The sequence below is a fragment of the Acomys russatus genome, chromosome 1, assembly GCF_903995435.1.
Source record: "Acomys russatus chromosome 1, mAcoRus1.1, whole genome shotgun sequence".
NCBI lineage: Eukaryota > Metazoa > Chordata > Mammalia > Rodentia > Muridae > Acomys > Acomys russatus.
In genome coordinates this window covers 110,409,654-110,420,915 of record NC_067137.1, presented here as the reverse complement: position 1 = coordinate 110,420,915, position 11,262 = coordinate 110,409,654, and the positions used below count along the sequence as shown (strand labels likewise).

The 11,262-nt window shown below is 47.6% G+C and overlaps 1 pseudogene; it reads left to right on the top strand.

Moving 5' to 3' along the window:
• Nucleotides 1–263: 263 nt before the first annotated feature.
• The window catches only part of LOC127193448 (60S ribosomal protein L26-like), a 13,021-nt pseudogene continuing 2,022 nt past the window's right edge, over nucleotides 264–11,262 (top strand).

Genomic DNA, 11,262 nt, shown 5'->3' with positions numbered 1-11,262 from the left:
CACGCTCTTCTCTAGGTGTGCCTGATCCTGCTGAAGCCAGATCTACCTGCTGCATCTGTTGCCAAGCCACCAGCAGGTGAAAGCCATTGTAACTGGCAGTCAGTCTGGGGGGAGTTTGGATTTGGGGTTTCTAACAGCAACTCCTGTTACAGCTCTGGGGTATTGTAGCTGTGGTGGTTTGAGAGACAAGTGCCCCCATGGGCTCCTGTTTTGAATACCTAATCCCTTAAGGGAGTTTATGGAATCTTTAGGAGGCCCGAGCCATGACGGAGGAAGTACGTCACTGGGGGCGGGGCTTTGAGAGTTCAGAGCTCCACCCTCCCTCCTACGGCTCTTCTCTGCTTTCCGGGTGGATGAAAATCTGGTCAGCCAGCTTCCTATTCCTGCCATGCCGTACCTCCACGCCATGAACAGACTGCACCCTTCTGTAACCATAAGCCAAAATAAACCCTTTCTTCATTAAGTTGCCTTCGGTCATAATGATTATCACAGCCACAGAAAAGTAACTAAAATGATGGCCCTCAGGCGTTACGGAGTGCCAGCTGCCTGGAACTCTTCTAGCCACCTCGACCTGCAGCCTTTTAACTTGGGCTGTTCACAGACTCAACCTTTCCTCACCCACAGCCCTTGGTCATCTCCACCATCTCTGCTCCCTCCAGCCTCTTCCCCGAGTTGCTCTACGACACTGGACACTCGCCAGTTGCCTTTGAGGCTGCCGCTGCTGATGTTGCCACTGCTGCAGACATGGCTATGCTCCATGGCAAAGACCAAACGTCCTGGGAGAAAGTCTTTCACCGGGGCCTAGGGTTGCAACACCCGGGTGGGCCACACAGAAGGGACCTCCTGGGGGACCCCAAAAGTGAGTAGGGCTATCTCGTTATAGAGCCAAGTGAGGTGTGGCATGCAAATGTGGTACTTAAAACTGGTACCACTCTGGGCCGGAGTGATGGCTCAGCAGTTAAGAGTACTGTCTGCTCTTCCAGAGGTCCTGAGTTCAATTCCCAGCAACCACATGGTGGCTCACAACCATCTGTAATGTGATCTGATGCCCTCTTCTGGCATAACAGGTGTACAAGCAAATAGAGCACTCATATACAATAAATAAATAAAATCTTTCTTTAAAAACAAAAAACTTGCACCACTCTGCCGGGCAGTGGTGGCGCACACCTTTAATCCCAGCACTTGGGAGGCAGAGGCAGGCAGATGGCTGTGAGTTCGAGGCCAGCCTGGTCTACAAAGAGAGTCCAGGACAGCCAGGACTCTGTTACACAGAGAAACCCTTTCTCGAAAAGACAAAAAAAACAAAACAACAAAACAAAACAAAAAAACTTGCACCACTCACAGCACAACTTGCAGTTTTGTCAAGATCGGTCAGAGCCAAGCATTGGTGTAGCCCTCCCCTCTGTCCACATCTGTTTTCTCGGAGTCACTAGAGGAGTGTGCTTGCTTCTTCAGACCTGATAGAAGATGCCTTGGCAAATGTCGGAGCTGTCAGAAGTCAGACTCTGTGGAACAGCTGAAAGTGAGGTCACTTAGAGTCTATCAAGGCTTGTCCTGCATGGAACAAGGGTTCCTCACGCTGCTGCAGATCTGCAGCGAGGCCTCCTGAAGCAGGGGTCACATCTGCAGCAGCTGTGGTGTGTGTGTCCCTTGCAGCTGGAGTGCAGAGCCATGGACAGGCCTGCTGAAGGCCGCCCGGGCTGTTGAATAAGATTTTCCCGACAGTCTCGTTCACTCACAGAAATACATCAAAAGGTGTTTGTGAGACAAGACTAACAAAGGCTTAGCTGGCATCTCAGTGGCATTTGGCGGAGATCAGTAGCGTGTGACAGGGCTTTATCCCTCCCTGCCCAGTGCCCCAGGGAGAAGTTGGTCCCTGTAATCTCACAAAAGGAAGACAGCTGTAGCCATAGAGGCAAGGCAGGGAGGAAGCACAGGCAGAGTGCCATGGCTTCTGCTGGAGGCTGGGCAGAATGGAAGGCAGAGACTGCCTTCCTGACTCTGAGCCTCCTTACCAACTGCTCTGACCCATCCAGAGGCCTGCGAAGTTCAGCCTATCAGGGTCTGTCTCCTGGAGAAGAGTCCAGCTGAGGCTCACATGCACATCTCAGTCACCACAAGGCGTCACACACAGAGAAACAAACTGCCCGTGACTGTCAATACGGCTGCCTTAAGACGCCATAAGAACATTCCGCTTGTCGCCCTCCTCAAAGCACTCAATTACCCTTTTGTAAAGCATCAGAGTAGCTTCTCTCACTTGCATAGTGTTCTGTGCTCGTGGCCTTTCACGAGTTGGCTCTGACCAACCACATTCATAAAAGGTCACATTGTCAGGCTTGTCCATGTGGACACTTGAGGATGCCCCTGGCAGTTTTGAAAGCACACTTCCTTCTGACCACAGTAAGTAGTGACCCCAAGCTTTCCATCCCCTTTGTCTTTTGACCCAAGACATGATAATCAGCAGAGACCTGGTAATCCTTGATGGACAGTCTAGAAAACTGAAGTCTGGACCTGGCATGGAGGCCCATGCCTGTGGTCACAGAACTCGGGAGGTGGAGGAGGCAGGGGTGATGTGACATTTGAGACAGCAGAGGCTTCATAGTGAGAATCTGTCAAAGAAAGAAAGGAAAAGAAGAGAAGTCAGAGTCTGGCTGGAGGGTGTCACTCAGGGGTAGAGGTGGAGATCAATGGTGAATCTCTTGCAAAGCACACACAGGCCCGGGTTCAGGGGGAAGTCTGCCTGGAAGGGGTTTAGTATTGGCAATGTCGGAAGCATCTAGTTTTGACATCATGGAATCGCACTGAGTGTTTTACTTCTTTATAGTATCTTGCTGAGCCTCATTTTTTTTGTTTGTTTTGTTTTGTTTGTTTCCTAGTGTGTGTGTTGTGTGCATGGCTTCGTATGCCTGTGCTCACTTAAGTGTGCACACGTGTGCATATGTACAGAGACCAGAGGTCACTGTCAAGTGTCTTCCTCTATGCTCCCCACTTTAGACTTTTTGAGACACAGTCTCTCATGTAATCCAGCTCTCATCAGTTTTGTGACACCAGCTGGCCAGTGAGCTCCAGCAGCCTTCCTACTTCCGTCTCCCCAGCCCTGAGACTACAGGCATGCACCCCCTTTCCGGCATTTTACATGAGTGCTGGGAATCTGAATTCAGGTACTGAAGCTTGCTTGGCCAGCACTTTACTGATGGACTCAGCCTTATTTCCAAGCCCTGAACATCACTTTAAACAACAGCAAAAAACAAAAACAAAAACAAAAAACAAACAACAGCAACAACAACAAAACAAAAAAAAACAGCCTACAGTTTTTAATGGCAAAGAAACCCGAGCACTGGCTTTAAAAAGGACAAAAATGTTGGGAACCAGAAAGATTTCTGGGTGGTTAAGTTGCCCTGGCTGCTCTTCCAGAGGACTTGGATTTAATTCCCAGCACCCACGCAGCAGCTCACAACTCCATTTTCAAGGGATCTGAGCCCCTCTTCTGTCTTCCATGAGCATTGCATAAACATGATGTAAAGAGATACAAGCAGGCAAAACACCCATACTCATTTAAAGAAAAAAAAAAAAAAGGATGGGGGTGTTTAAAGGACAAAAACCTAAGCCAAGTCTTCCACGGAAGGAGGCCATGAAAACCAGTGAATGAATGTACCTCCACCTGCATGGGGCTGCTTAGCTGCTTCGTCTTCCCTGTCCCCCATGCACGCAGCCACTCTGCCTCTTTTACACACAAGAAAACAAATTTACACACTTCCTGCACCAAAGGTCACGCTGAGTTCAAAATGAGCTAACCCACTTGCAGAACTTGTGTCCAAGGCCACTACATCACTCACCAGCCATAGGTCCTCTGTGGTCCCAGGACTCATCTTCACACTCCCAGGTCACCAAGCCTTCACCCACATGGTCTGCTCTCCACTCCTGGGCACAGAGCACCCACCTTGACCCTCTGCTTCTGTGTTCTCTGCTTTCTGTGACCTACTGCTTCTGTGTTCTCCTGCACACAACACATACTAGAGCTGTGTGTGTATGTACGCGTGGCTGTATGTGCCTCATTAGACCTACCAGCCCCTCAACAGCAGGTTCTGCATCTCATTTATTGTCACACCATGCTACGCCATGTTTGGCATGAAGCTGGTATCCCAGCTGTATGTGGTAAAGGAAGAAAGAGTGACGTTGTATGTGATTGTGGTGGTTGGAAATACATATGGCCCCCATAGACCCATGGGTGCAAAGGCTTAGTTCATAGGGAGGGTGGGTGTGGCTTTGTCGGAGGAAGTGTGTCACTGGGAAGGGGCGGGTCTTGAGATGTCAGGTGCTCAAGCCAGGCCCAGCGCCTCACTCTCTTCGTCCTGCTTTCCATCTGGAAGTAGAACTCTCGGCACCTTTTCTAGCACCGTGTCTGCCTACATGCTGCCATGGTTCCTGCCATGAAGATAATGGAACTAAACCTCTGAAACTATAAGCTAGCACGAATTAAATGTTTTCCTTTATAAGAGTTTCCCTATATAAAAATTTTCCTTTATAAGGCACAGTCATGGTGTCTCTTTACAATAATAAAACTCTAACTAAGAGAGTGGTGAATAAAGGAGAGAAGTCTGGACCCCACATAACTCAAGGAAAGACTTCCAACACCTGGCACAGCCGAGGGACCCCACCTCAGCCATTTCCTACAAAGGGTCTTCTCCCCACCCGTGTCTAAATGCACATGGAGATTATACGGTGGCTTTCTAAACACTGAGGCCACATTTCTCTGCAAACAAAACAGCTCGATTTGCTCCTGTCTCTGAGGTTTCTGGTAATCCATGAAGTCACTGAAGAAAAGTGGAGAAGGATCTGAGGCTAAAGGCCACATTTAATTTTAGGAGCCTAAAAGCCTATTGTAACCAGTAGTTACTGAAGAAGCCCAAATTCAGTCATTCTCCCCAGAATGAGAAACCCCCTACTAGCGTGCGCAGGGCACACTCACATGACTTTGGAAACAGCTGATGTGTGCAGCTTTGGCCCTGACAGTGAATGCGTGACTCCAGCAATCCATCTGCATTGCCACCCTTCAGGGCACATATCATGGAAGAAGCAGTGCCCAGGATTCCTTGGACTCAAAACCTGTGGGCACTGGGCAGTGCCAGGTTGGTGTGGTAGAGCCCTCTTTAATGAATGCATAATTAGCGTTCTGCTGTCCTGCCAAGGGCCACTGCTCAAGCCCTTGAAAACATTCCGTTCCCTGAAATAGGTTAACCTTCCCTTCCACTGCCACTTACCTCCTTCACACTATTGACTCAGCCACAATGCCTATATGAAGAAAACAAGTCCCAAAAGAAGTTATTAGTGTTGGCATAGCAACAATATGCTAATTGCATCTCCTCTGAACATCCCAGCAGGACCTCTTGGCCGAGCTTGGTCCAGTTACAATGCGCTTGACAATAGAATAAAATTGTGTTCCTAGGACTGGAGCTGTATTTCAGGCACTCCCCTCCATTTAACCCAAATTACTAGTGTTTGGGGGTGTTTAATGCTTCCGTGCTGAAATAGAGACAGGCTGAGACTTGATCCATAAGATTGCCTTGATGTCAGGACCCTGAACAGCCAGATCATTATCCTCTCCTCTGCCCCAGCCCAGACTCTCCGCACTGCACCTCTGAAGTCTAATTAGGCAAAGAAAGAGCGCTCCTGAGTTGAATGGAGTACCACTAGTGACAGCTACCCTGCTTTGGGATACAGGTGATGGAGCCGGTCTCAACCTAAAGGAGGCAGGAAACAGCATCAACCGCATTGCAGAAGTTCAGAGAGAAGCTTTCACACTGGTTGTTTCTGCAGCTCAAGAGTGTAACAGAAGGCTAGAGTCTTGTCTGATCTCTACTCTTCCGTGTCAGTCCAAGCCTGGACCCCTGGGGCATTGGCTACCTGCACCCCGAGAAAAGGAGAAAGAGAAACAGAGAGAGAGAGAGAGAGAGAGAGAGAGAGAGAGAGAGAGAGAGAGAGAGAGATGGGAAGGCACAGGAGAGAATAAATCTGCCTGCCTTTTCTCCCTCCCCCAAAAGGGAAGACCACTTAACCAGAGTCCTTCAACTAACCGGTCTTGCATCTTACTGGTAGAATAAGTCACCTACCCATTCCAGGGCTAGGTGGGTACAAAAGGAGAAACAGTCTTCAGTACATCCTGGTAGCTGCCTGGGCCAAGGTCCTGTTCTTCTCTGTGGGAGCTCTGGTTAACTGACAGACCTGGACTCAAAGAAAATAAGGTAGAGTGATTGAGGTACGCATCTGACCTAACATGAACCTCTCTGGCTTCTACACACACCTACATGTGCCAGAACTGGGGTAGGGGTGGAGGGAGGAAGGGGGGAGAGAGAGAGAGAGAGAGAGAGAGAGAGAGAGAGAGAGAGAGAGAGAGAGAGAGAGAGAGAGAAGAGATTTAACCGATTTCAGCTGAAAACAACAGAAGGACTGCTAGAATCCTTTCAAATTAAAGATAACTTAAACAAAACTGAAGGTTTTTTGTTTGTTTTATTTTCCCTTTTTTTTAGTGTAAAAGAGCTATAGAACCCACAGCTCAGGGGGTCGGGGTGGGAGGTGGACTGCTCATAGGAGTGTCTTCTAGAAGAGTATAAGCACACCTGTTTTGAAATCAGCAAATTCAACTCAAACTTGACCATTCCTTGATAACTTTATAATCTTGGTCCTCAACCCCTTTCAGCCTCAGCTTCCTCATCTGTGAAATGGAAAGGATGTAAACTCCTATCAGACAACAGTTGGGGAACTTCAGATAATAACAGACCTAGAAATGCTTTAGAAGCTTCCGTGTTCCCGGCACGTTTTTACTCTTGTGTTTTACGGTTGGATATAGCTACAGAATGACGTAAATGGGCTTCCTGACCAGTGCTGGAACTCGGGGGACAGCCACTTTGATTGTGCTGTGAAATTGGTCCTTTAGCCCCAGTGGCTAACCTGCATTTGCAATCCCCTTCTCACAGATTTCCTACTCTTGCAAATAGCCCTGTGTACCTAGCTATTGATGATGTAATGTATAGTTAACAGTTTAAGCGGAAGTGTTAAAGGGTGTTCACTTCCAGCTGCCTGTCCTTGGAGGTGGTCAAAATTAAGAGATTCCAATTCATTGTTGGATTAAGTCAGGAACAAAACCAAAATATTTTATCATTTTTGTCGCCTCACCATTCATCCTTCTGCAAAGTCAATGAAGTCAGTTTTTCGGAAGTTGGAACAGAAAGCTTTTCTGTGAACCTGTTTTGTTTTTTTTTTTTTTTTTTTTTTTTTTTTGTAAAGGATAATCCTTTGTATTTACAAATTTGTAATTTCCAAAGTGCTTTTGGATGTGGTGGGTCATCCAGATCCGCCGTGGCTCATTACAAGGACAGATAATATTTTCCCATTTTACAGATGAGCAGATTATTTTAGGAGAATTAAATCAATTGGAGTGTTCTGCACAGCATCACACAGACCCTGACGAGGAACCCTGTGAGGCAGGGTGGGGATGGCCAGGTGATGATGACGTGTGTACTCGTTCAGATTCCTGTTTGCTGAAAAGCCGCCCAGGAAATCATAGGCTAGGATTGGGCAGGGCCATGGGGTTATTTTTCTTAAAGATTTTCTGAAATTTTGATATGTATGAATGTCACCTACATGGGTGAATGTGTACTACAATCTGCTTTCCTGGTGTCAGTGAAGGACAGAGGAGAGGGTTGGGCACCCATGGAACTGGAGTTACAGATGGTTGTGAGCTGCCATACGGATGCTGGGAACTGAACCAGGGTCCTCTGCGAGAGCAGACAGAGCTCTCAACCAGTGAGCCATCTGCCAAACCCCATTCTAAAATTCTAGATACTCAAAGTGTAGTCCCCAAACTTGTTAGAAATGCAAATACTCATTTGTTCAGCCCGATTGCACACAGAAAGCAGCATTTGAAGATCTTGAAGCATTGTGTCCTCATGGAGATCTGAGAAGCCACACCTATCTAGAGACCTTCCTAAACAGTACCGCTAAGCAAAGTGATACAAACAAGCAAGCAAGCAAATGATATCAATTCATTCCATTTATTTATGCCATTCTATGAAAAGGGTAAATCAAGCAATTAAAATGAGCATAGGGTAGGGGTTCAATGGTGTTGGGAACCCAACCCAGGACTTCATTTATGCTGTACTTAGACTCTGCTGCACACCAGTCTCTAAAAACAATTTTTGAATTAGTGAGGCACCACTAACAACCCTCTGGTACAGGCTCGATAATCAGTGTAGGGATGAGCCTTGTGTACCTGCCAACCTTTGCCGCCATTGCTCAGCAGCTCCACGGAGTGCGTGCATCATCATGGTTCTGAAGACTGGAAATAGGGTCTCAGAAAATGGGAAGGATTTGCCCAGGATCACACTAGGATAAAAGACAGAGTCAGCGTCACACTCAGGTCTGTGTGCTCCTCTCCTGCAGACCCATGAGGTATTGGGGTTTCTGTCACGCTCTGTAAAAACAGCGCTCCTCCACCATGTAGCATCATATCACCTGGAAAGTTGCTAGAGACGCAGTCTTGAGCCCCGTCCTAGAGCCTCTCAATCAGGAAGTCTGGTGGTTCAGGCAGCTGTGTTCTACCCTCCAAGCGGTTCTAACACACAGTGATGCATAACCCATACCTGATAAAATGCAGGAACAAAAGGAGAGCCAGGGCTTCCCACTACTCAGGGGTCATGGTCCTGGAGGTGATGATGCTGAGAAGTACTTCCTGCCTTCGGTGCCCCTAAAATTCCAGCACAAGTGTTTCTCCAAAACTACAATGTCATTGACTCCTTGATAGTTAAAGTGCATGCACATGCAATGCCATGGGGCCTTGATATTTAGAGTACCTGCACCTCTAGCATCTGCTACACTTCTTGGAAGCTTCTAGAAATACAGCATCCAGGACCTGCCCCCAGCAAGAACCAACGCATTAGGAAGTTCCAGATGCACACGCCAGAGTAGAGTGAGCACCAGGATTACCATCTTCATTCTTAAACATCAAGTGCGGCTTCACTCCTTCCTGAGCCTTCCGTCTAGGACTCCCATCCACCTCAGCTTTGGAGTCTGTATGACCCAGTGAGTCTCAGCCAGCCCTGGCCTCCTAGTAAGGTCCTGCACTTAACCTTGTGAAGACTTATGCTGAGTCTTCAGCAAGAAGAGACACAAGGCTACCCAGAATCTAGCCAAGAGATATGCAAGCAAGGCAGGGACAGGAGGGATGGTGGGGAGGCCAGAGGCTGCAGACCAGCAAAGGAGGAGGGGCAGGAAGGATGAAGTTGATGGTGCCGAAACTTCAGTCTGTGGATACCAGAGGCTGTGCTATGTAAGACAAGCCTGGTGGTACCAAACTCATTCCTAGTACCGGTTTTACCTTGGTCTCTGCAACTCGACCCTTTGCATCCTGCCTCCCATGCATAAGAGCCAATCTTCTGAGCAGGAGAAATGGCTAAGTAGTTAAGAGTACTTACTATTCTTGCAGAGGACCGGGTTTACTTCCCAGCACCTGCATGGTGGCTAACAACTATTTGCAACTACAGTTCCAGGGGACTCTAACACCCTCTTGTAGCCTTCATGGGCACCAGGCACTCATGTGGTATACATGCCTACACACAGACAAAGTACTCATACACATAAGACAGAATTAAATAAATAATAATAGTAAAAAAAGAAGTGGCCAAGAGAAAAGCAGTCCAAATTAAGGCTTGTGAGAAGAGAACTGGCTGTGGCAAAACCATGCAAGCTTTGAGGAAACCCAATATACACATGCCTGGGGCTTTTAAATCATCACTTTTTGATGAAAGCATCTGATACCCAGGAAGCCCTGAGAGATACCTCAGTAGCCTTTGTTAAATTCTGTTTTCAACAGCAGGAAGTTGTATTCTGCCAGGAGAGGATTACTCGGTTGCCAGATGATGCCTATAAGATTCCAGAAAGGTCTAACATGGCCCCAGGCTAGGTAGGATCCTGCTGGTGAACTTGACCACCCATCTGCCTTGGGAGCTCTCTCTGGAATCCAGGTGTCCTCCCCAGCAGGATGTTCCACAGCGGAGCATCACAGGCTGGGTGATACGGAGTCGCCAACTCCATTCTGGAAGCTGGAGGTCCACAGTCAGGGTGTGGCTCCGGTGCAAGCTCTTTCTGACTAACAGATGGTGCTTTCTCACTGTGTTCTCCTGTGGCCCATGGTCAACGCACTCCTGCTGTCTCCTTTAATGGCCACACCAGCCCTGTTGGGTTAGAGTCCTCAGCAAGTACAATGAGAGACAACAGGCTACCCAGAATGCACTGAGACAGAGGGGATGGATGAACCATGTGAGGACAGGGAGAATGGAGAAATAAGGAGCTTCCAGAAGAGTCTAAGAAATGAAGGCAGTCCACCTGTATGACATCAGTTGGCCTTAATTAGCTCATTAAAAGCCCTGTCTCCACACACTGACTAGTACTTTTCCACTTGGAAGGAAAGGCTGAGAAGTAGGCTGTGATCACTGGGCAGGAAAAAGTAAGACAAACCTGTTGTGTGATGAGCCTCCTGGACCTGGAGCTCTTCCTCTGCATAGACTGGAGTCAAACAACAGACAAGAGAGTCCTTTGGAGAAGTTGGGACACCCTGGATTTATATTCCACCTGAATGTCACAGGGCCTTGTGTGTGTGTGTGTGTGTGTGTGTGTGTGTGTGTGTGTGTGTGTCTGTATGTCTGTGCATGTGTGTGTCTGTATGTCTCTGTGTGCATGCGTGTGTGTGTGCGTGTCTGTGTGTGTATCTGTGTGTTTATGTGTTTGTGTGTCTGTGTTGTGGGGGAGTCAGATCTAGGGTCTTGTGTTTGCTAGACTGGCACTCTACTACTGAGTCATATTCCCAGCCCATTTTTAACTTTTTATTTTGAGACAGTGTCTCATTAATTTTACCAGGATGACTTTGAACTCACTCAGTAGCCCAGACAGGGCTTTGTGATATCTCAGCCTCTGCAGACGTACAGAATTATGGATAGGCACCACCAGGCCCAAAGTATACAGCATTTATGTGTGTGTGTCTGTGTGCCTGTGTGTGTGTGGTGTGTGTATGTATGTATGTACGTATGTATGTATGTATGTATGTATGTATGTATGTGTGTGTATGTGTGTATGTATGTGTGTATGTGTGTATGTATGTATGTATGTATGCATGTGTGTGTATGTATGCATGTATGTATGTGTGTATGTATGTATGTATGTGTGTATGTATGTATGTGTGTGTATGTATGTGTGTATGTGGTGTGTGTA